Source organism: Pholcus phalangioides, unplaced genomic scaffold (genome assembly GCF_987345545.1).
Source record: "Pholcus phalangioides strain wild (caught in Gottingen) unplaced genomic scaffold, Ppha-v1.0 ptg000024l_1, whole genome shotgun sequence".
NCBI lineage: Eukaryota > Metazoa > Arthropoda > Arachnida > Araneae > Pholcidae > Pholcus > Pholcus phalangioides.
The window spans coordinates 684,402-692,164 of record NW_028301616.1 but is presented as its reverse complement, the minus strand read 5'-3'; positions in this window follow the sequence as shown (position 1 = coordinate 692,164).

Below are 7,763 nucleotides of genomic sequence, written 5' to 3'. Positions count from 1 at the left end.
ATTTAGCCTTAGGAATGATCACAGGACATTTGTATGCCATCTTAATGGGTCTCGTACTTTTTAACACGGTGAAAAACTATACTCTAATAGAGAGAAATATCATTAAAAATATATACAACCGTTGGTTCATTTTAATTTTTTATGCATATTTTTGATTCTATACGCTATTCTTTGTCAGTATAAAGTTTTATTTACATAATTTTTGATTTCCTTGCACTATATGTAATCTTTGACGTATCAATAAATTTTGGTTTTACCGGAGATGCCCTGTTTCCCCCCTCCGGGGGGGGGGCGAAGTGCTTACGTTGCTTCTTGCGACAGAGCCTGGGTGTCTCGCGGTTTCTCCAGTTTCTCCAGTATAAAGTTCTTCATATCGCTGATACTTGATTTTTTACAAATTTTCAAAATAATGCATTAAAAACAGCTTGTACACGTGATAAAATAGCATTACATCAATCAGTATAATAAAATTTTATTTAAAAAATATAAAAGAAACCGTTCAGTTCATGAAATGAAACAAAAAATTTAGATTTCATTGTGTGATTCAATCTTATTTAAAATTAAACTTCAAATTTTAAACAGTTTTGAATTTTAAAATTTGTAACCATATAATTTTATTTAACCAAAACCATATAATTTTAAATAAGATTAAATCAATGGAATCTAAATTTTTTGCTTCATTTCATGAACTGAACAGTTTCTTTTATATTTTTTGAATCAAATTTTATTCAATTAAATTGATGCAATGCTATTTTATCACGTATACAAGCTGTTTTTAAGGCATTATTTTGAAAATTTGTAAAAAAAGCAAGTATTAGAGATATGTAAAACTTTGTACCAGCATACTGTTACACATATAATCAAGAATATATACAAAAATTTCAAATAAATCAATGGTTGGATAGTATTTTTAATGATGTATCTATTAGAGCAGAGCTTTCACCGAGTTAAAAGGTATGAAACCCCTTAAACAAGTGATTCCAGATACTTTTGTCAACCGCGGCTCCCTTGCCCAATTCATGGTTTGTCTGCGCTCTCATGAATATTTTGTGGAAGCGTTTTCCCATATAAAACAACCACTTCAGAACACAAATAGGTACACAAATCAATAACTCCAGTTCACCGCGACGCCCCCGACAAAGGTTGGCGACGCCTCTACGAGCTGCGACGCATACCTTGATACACTGCCTTAAACTGTAATGCATATTGTTCCCATTTGAATGAAAACGGTGGTCATGTATAGAATAACTGTTGAAAGCGATGAATGAAAAATTGGGGAGAAGTGTGGCAAAGCTGCTCGCCCTTGAAAACAGGTGCGCGTTTTAAGAGGCACTTATGGTAGTAGAAGAGAAAAAATTGGTATCAAATAGAATTTTTTTTTTTTGCTAAAAACGTGGATTCTGGTAACCACATTTTCATATGGTATATTCTGGGATTATCTTCTTCATAAATTTTTAACTCTCATAGTTCTAGAAATCTGTACTTTCATCAATTCTAAAATTCCAAGCTTTCATCAATTCTGAAATTGTATCATTCATAGTACACATCTATGGGACTTCCGCGATTGCAGGGTGCCGCTAGAGATTACGAACTATAAAGTACCAATGAAGTACCGAAAAAACCTGTGGACCGCAAAGTGTTCCAAAAATTTATTCGTTCGAGGCATCCTCGGGATTGAGATTGGACCAGGCCTCTCAACCTTTTATCACCATGGTCCCATTTGGACCACTTTTCTACGCTCCCGTCTTTTCACCGGCCCCCGGCCATTTAGTAGCGAAAACCTTTCCATTTATTAAACTGATATCTGAGTGAATTTATAATGTACATAAAAAAAGTTTATAACTAAAGTCAAGTTCCTGACAGGGATCTATCGGTACAATTAGGGGCTTCTTTTTTTTTGACGATATACAATAAACTACATGTATTCTGTTGGACTTGTTCGTGGAGGGATCACCTTGCTTGACCCAGAGTCCCCACCCTGAGACCTACCAGCATGCTTCTTATGGAGTTTGACTAGAATCGAAAAGCATTCAAACTTTTTCATTTTACTAATATGATTTATTTCATTTCATATCTCTACTTTTTTTCACGGCTCTCTGTGAACCTCCCTTTAACCACATGTCATGGCTTCTCCTTCATTTCTACTCCTTCTACAGCTCTGCGACTGGACATATGGCCGCAGGTTGAGACCCGTTACAAGCAACAAGCAAACTGAAAATATTTAATCAGAATTGAAACTGGCTAGATATTAGTCGAACAGGTATGATGTTTGTATGGCAGCTGTAAATTTGGCCCATCAACGTAACCCGATGAATACAGGGTGTCCCATATGCTCGTAAATAGTTAAAAAAATAATGAAAATTGAAGGAATTGGCATGTTTGAATGCGTTATGCAAAAAAGTTATTAATTCGAAGGGGGATATTTTTTTTTGGTACAGAAAAAAATTTAGTTCAAATTTTTGTCGATAGAAGGAAATGTACTTAGGTAAATCACAGATTTCCATGGAAGAACCTTTCTTCAATCTACTCTGCGTTTGAAACGTTCGTAAAGCTTCAGCCGGTGATTCGAAGTAAAACCACTTCACCAATAGTGCTTTATCCACTAATGTCAACATCAGAATGAAAACCTTATATGAGCGCTATACTAATGGGAAAATTCAGAAATTATGTTTTAATCGTTCACCCTGCATTTTATAGGATAGGAATCTGCTTTGTATATTTCTAGTGATTGATTTATTTTTGTGCAGCGCCCTCTATCAACAAACATTCGTACTAATTTTTGTATCGAAGAGATTCCCTTTCCGAGTGAATAAGTTTTTCTCAAACCGCATTCAAATATACCAATTTTTTCAAGTTTTATGAATTTATAAACTATTTATAAATTTGTGGGACACATTGTATGTAAAGGCACCTCTATTTCGTCATCGTCACTGTTTATTGAAAAATTATCCACTTCAATCGGCATTACAGAAAAAGCATATGCTTAGAAATTGCATGGTCACTCGTAATGATGTTCCTGCGGTTTACGTGCGACTCCTGAAAGAGCTACCATTTTTCTTTAGCCCTTGAGTAAATACCAAAGAACGATCAAAAAAGCGAACAAAAGTTTCAAAGGGGAAAAGATGGAAAATTCACAACAAAAAAAATGTTCGTTTCCGAATTTTTTCTTTGTTGTTGTTGTACGTATTATCAAGGAAATGGGGAAAATTCACTGCTTGTGTATTTACATCGGCCATAACATGTGCATATGTTGAGCGCATGATCGCAATCCCGTGACATTGGATCAGTGTGAAAAAAAAAACATGAAGAGAGCTTTTTTGCAGCTGTTGCTGCTCTCGCTTCATTTCGAAATATCGTCCGAATAAAATCGTTCCGATAACGATTAGCCTCGCACACACATTATTGATTCAGACAATATTGATGGCGTTTAGGATATCATATGGAAAGGCTAATTCACGATGAAGGCCAGTCACTCGCAAGGCTATTTATTAGCAAGAGCTGTTTCAACCCTTTCAAGTTGTGCTTGCTGTCTTGGCTCAGTGGGCGTGGTGTCGTTGCTGCTGCGTGACGTCATTCCTCTGTACTACTTACAAGGAAAAGATCCAAAGGTGTCATCCGCAAAAGTTTCGATAAAATTACCACTAATTCTACTCATTTAAATATGCACAAAACTATCAAAATAACCGGCGGAATTGTTACGGGTCACAAAAAAATTGCAAATATTGTATTAGTATTTTGAACACCAATAGGGGCCAAGAATGAATTTAAAAATGCAGCAGCCCTAAAGTCTTAGAGTGACGTCATTCAAACAACACAAGATTAGATGCAGCACAGACAGAAAGACAGAGAGAAAAAAAAGAGAACTACAGTTTCTAGGGAAAAAAGCTGGAGAAAAGAAGTTTTTTTATAAATATCGCCAAGAAGCGCGAGAAATGATAAGTAGCCGACTGTTGTAATTTTTAATAATTTTTTGTAGACTTAATACTTGCATTCCGCCCCTAATTTTTTGTTTTTATGTGTTTCTGAGTGAGAAGGATATACATGTTTTTTTTAAAATAATTTTTTTGAGGATGACACCTTTGGACCCTTTCTTTGTTAGTTGAGGGCATCATACGTACTATTCATGTGACTTTTTTACATTTTAGTTGTTTATTTCATTACTTTTTAAGTGAGTTTATGGCACGGTTTTAGTGTCGGTGGTGTTCGGATGTGGTATTTTGGTGACCATTTTGATGATTCTTACGTTAATTAGTGATAAACAAATAAGAGTTGTTGTGCGATTGTCAGGCCTGTCTTCATGCGTAGGCCCACCAGTTCTAAGGGCCCACTAAAGATGTTCTTGAATGAATGATATATGTAAATCATGAACCACGCAACACCGGTACACCACTTTCTGGCCAGACGCGGATCCGCACCAATATGTCGGGGAGAACGTATCAGTTGAAGTGAAGGGCGTACGGTGAATGAACGTATTTACAGGATAGAACAATTATTTTTTTATAGTCATTTTGGCTCTGGATCCACGCCGGTTTCTGGCCCGCGAACAGTTTTCATATCACATATCTGGTAATAACGAAGTCAACGCTTTAAAAGTCACACCTTATTCAAAAAAAAAAAAAAAAAAAAAAAAAAAGCGAGCAGAAAGTTCGAAAGAAAATCGAAATTATATCTCGATTTGGCTTTGACCCAATAAAAAGGTTCGTATTTCAACTGAAATAAATCCGAGAAAAGTATTCTTAGAAGAAGTTATCGCATAAAAAAGATGGCAAAATTTCTTAATTTCAATTTTTAAATGATAGAAAGAAGCAGAACACAATGAATATGCAGATAATGATGACCAGGCTCTGGATGTTGGCGAAATTTGAATTTTTCAATAATTTTCACTTTTAGGGCATTTTTTTCAGGTTTTAGGACATTTTTTTGGCATTTTTAGGATGTTTTTCACTTTTGCAATTTTTTTCAAAATACAAAATTGTCTCTAAAAATTTTTTTAAGCGAAAACACAAATGCATTACTTTCATCACTCAACTTGTATCTTCCTTTACAGGTGACAAAATTTAAAATCAATGCCAGGTATAAATTTAGTATGTAATAAAAGTTACGTGAGTTGGCCGCATTTGACCAAACAATAAACGAAAGTGAATTCAAGAAATTCTGATCCTATGTGGGAGGATCTGATTATGGGGGATTCTGATCCCATATACCTTAACCAGGAAGCGTTGGCTGAAGCTTCACGAACGTTTTGGACACGGAAGAGATTGAAAAAGATTCAGGTACAGCTATGACTTGCTTTCGTCCTCTATCGACAAAAATTTTAACTATATATTTTTCCCCTTTACCGGAAAAATCCCCCTTCGTCGGACCAATTTTTTGCAAACCGCATTCAAAAATACCAATTCCTTCAATTTTTATGAATTTTAAACAATTTACGAGTTTGTGGGGGACATCCTGTATTTGAAAAAGAAGATGTCACGCAAAGTTAGTTCGATTCTTTTGACAATAGGTGGCAGCACGAAAACAAACCAGTTGAATGGCCTCTGAAATAACTCGGGAATGAAGGGAAAAATTGAAACTTTTTCATTTCACGCTCTAACTTCATTTTATTTATGATTTAATAAGCATTATCGATAATTATATCATTATGATTTATGTCATTATCGAGCAAGGTTCCCGGGCCAATTTTGTTGTTCACCGACCCAAAGTTTACTTCCGACACCTTATATTGATTTTATAGCAATTTCAAACAGTCAAACAATTTAAGGACTTATGCAGAAAAATTTCTTTTCTGGCTCTTTATTGGCTCTTTATGCCTCTTTTATTGGCTCGTCAATGGAAATTTAATCAGTACTAAAAGGTATTGAGTGCTTCTGGAATTTGGTAGCTCAGTATTCGTTGTCAGAATTTGTTTTGACTTGAAAGTATGGTTTAAACTTTTGGGAGAGGCAGAGAGAGAAAGATGACACCCCGAGACGACCGCTCAAGCATAAGGAAGCTCAGGAAGACCACACACGCTGACTCTTTCGGCGAGTGTATGTGAAGCTCGTGAAATTCGCAGGGTGAAGAGAGTGCGGTGACCAAGAGGTGCGGGAGTGTATGATAGAATCTATCGACGAAAACAATTGTATTGTTTTGTTCAACACAGCACATACTCGCGAAGTGAGACGAAGTACAAAAAGATTCCACTCAAGGGGGTGCACGACTTGAATGAACCGGTTTGTTTCTACCTCGATATCTGCTGATTTTCCCTATTTGCTGATTGGTCCGTTTCTCCCTTTTTTTTTTCTTCCCCTCTTCTGTGGAGGGATCATCATCATCATCATCGTCATCGTCGTCGTCTCACCCTTACATATCAGATCCCCTGTATACTTCGGCCATTTTTCTATCTTCCTCCTTCTTGACTACGTGCTGGCATCTCTTTCACCACTTTTTATTATGCAATTTTATCTTCCTAGTTGCAAATCTTTTATCGCGGACCTCTTCGTTCCACATTATGTTGTCGGCCTAATATACAGGATGCCCACTTAGGTGCCATTCAAGTATTACGTCAGCATCGATGGGAGGGGGGGGGGGGAGGGGGTTTCTGATTTGTTAACTTTTGATGACAAGGGTGGAGGGGGGTTTGGATGAGGCTTACGTCATCAACCGCCCTGTGTGAAAATATGGAATATTCTTAATGGCATCTTACTCGGAGCGCCAAAAACGAGAAACCTTTCGATAGTTTGTGGGCACTTGAAGTAACGTTCCCCCTATTGGCAAGTGCCCTACAGAGCCACTTTAGTGATCTCTGAATGTTTCCCGGATTCAAGTGATCTGGAAATGTGTCCGGGCCACTTAAGTGCTCTAGAACTGTGCCACGCATCACTCAAGTGATCCGTAATTATATGGCGCGGATCACTTCAAAAATCTGAGAATGTTCCGCGGGTAACTTGAGTGATGTAGAACCGCGCCGGGGGCCACTTAAGTGCTCTAAAACTACGTCACTTGTCACTCAAGGAATCTCTAAATGTGTCACGGATCGCTTAAGTGTTCTGGAACTGTGTCCCGGGTCATTTAAGTGATCTGAAAATATGCCACGGGCCGCTTAAATGCTCTGGAATTGTACCATGGGACACTTGAGCAATCTGTAAATGTACCGCTTAGTTCATTTTCACAAATTTTGGTTTGGGGAGGGCAGGCCGCATCAGATAACTCCAGGGCCATATTTGGTCCGCGGGCCAAGGGCGTTTATGCGATTCATCATTATATGGCTTAGAGGGTGGGTCGCGGTGAATTTATTAAAGATAAATTTTGAGTTCATAGCCTTCAAATTAACAGAAATTGATTATAATAACACATTAAGGTATTTTCTTCCGAAATTTCAATTTAAAAAAAAATATATTTTTTTGCATTAAAAAATATTTTTGTTGATCGTCGGGGGGGGGGGGCGCACTAGCCCCCTGTTCCCCCACCTCCCGTGTACGTCTCTGATCCCACTAATATGCGTGAGGATTCAGAGGGGCAGAGCTGATGACGAAATTTTGCTGACGGAGGGAGGGGGTAAGAGCTTTGCTGACTTTTGCTGACGGGAGGAAAAAATGGCTAAAAATTTGCTTACGTAATACTTGAATGGCCCCTTATTATTGTCCAATGGTATTTGCTAAACCTTTGGTTTTAGACAAATCTTTCAATTAGAAACAATGTTTCAAATGATATCGCTTATAATTTCTTAAATGCCGTTCAAATGAGAAAAAAATAAAAAAATAAAAAAGTCACAAAATCTAAAT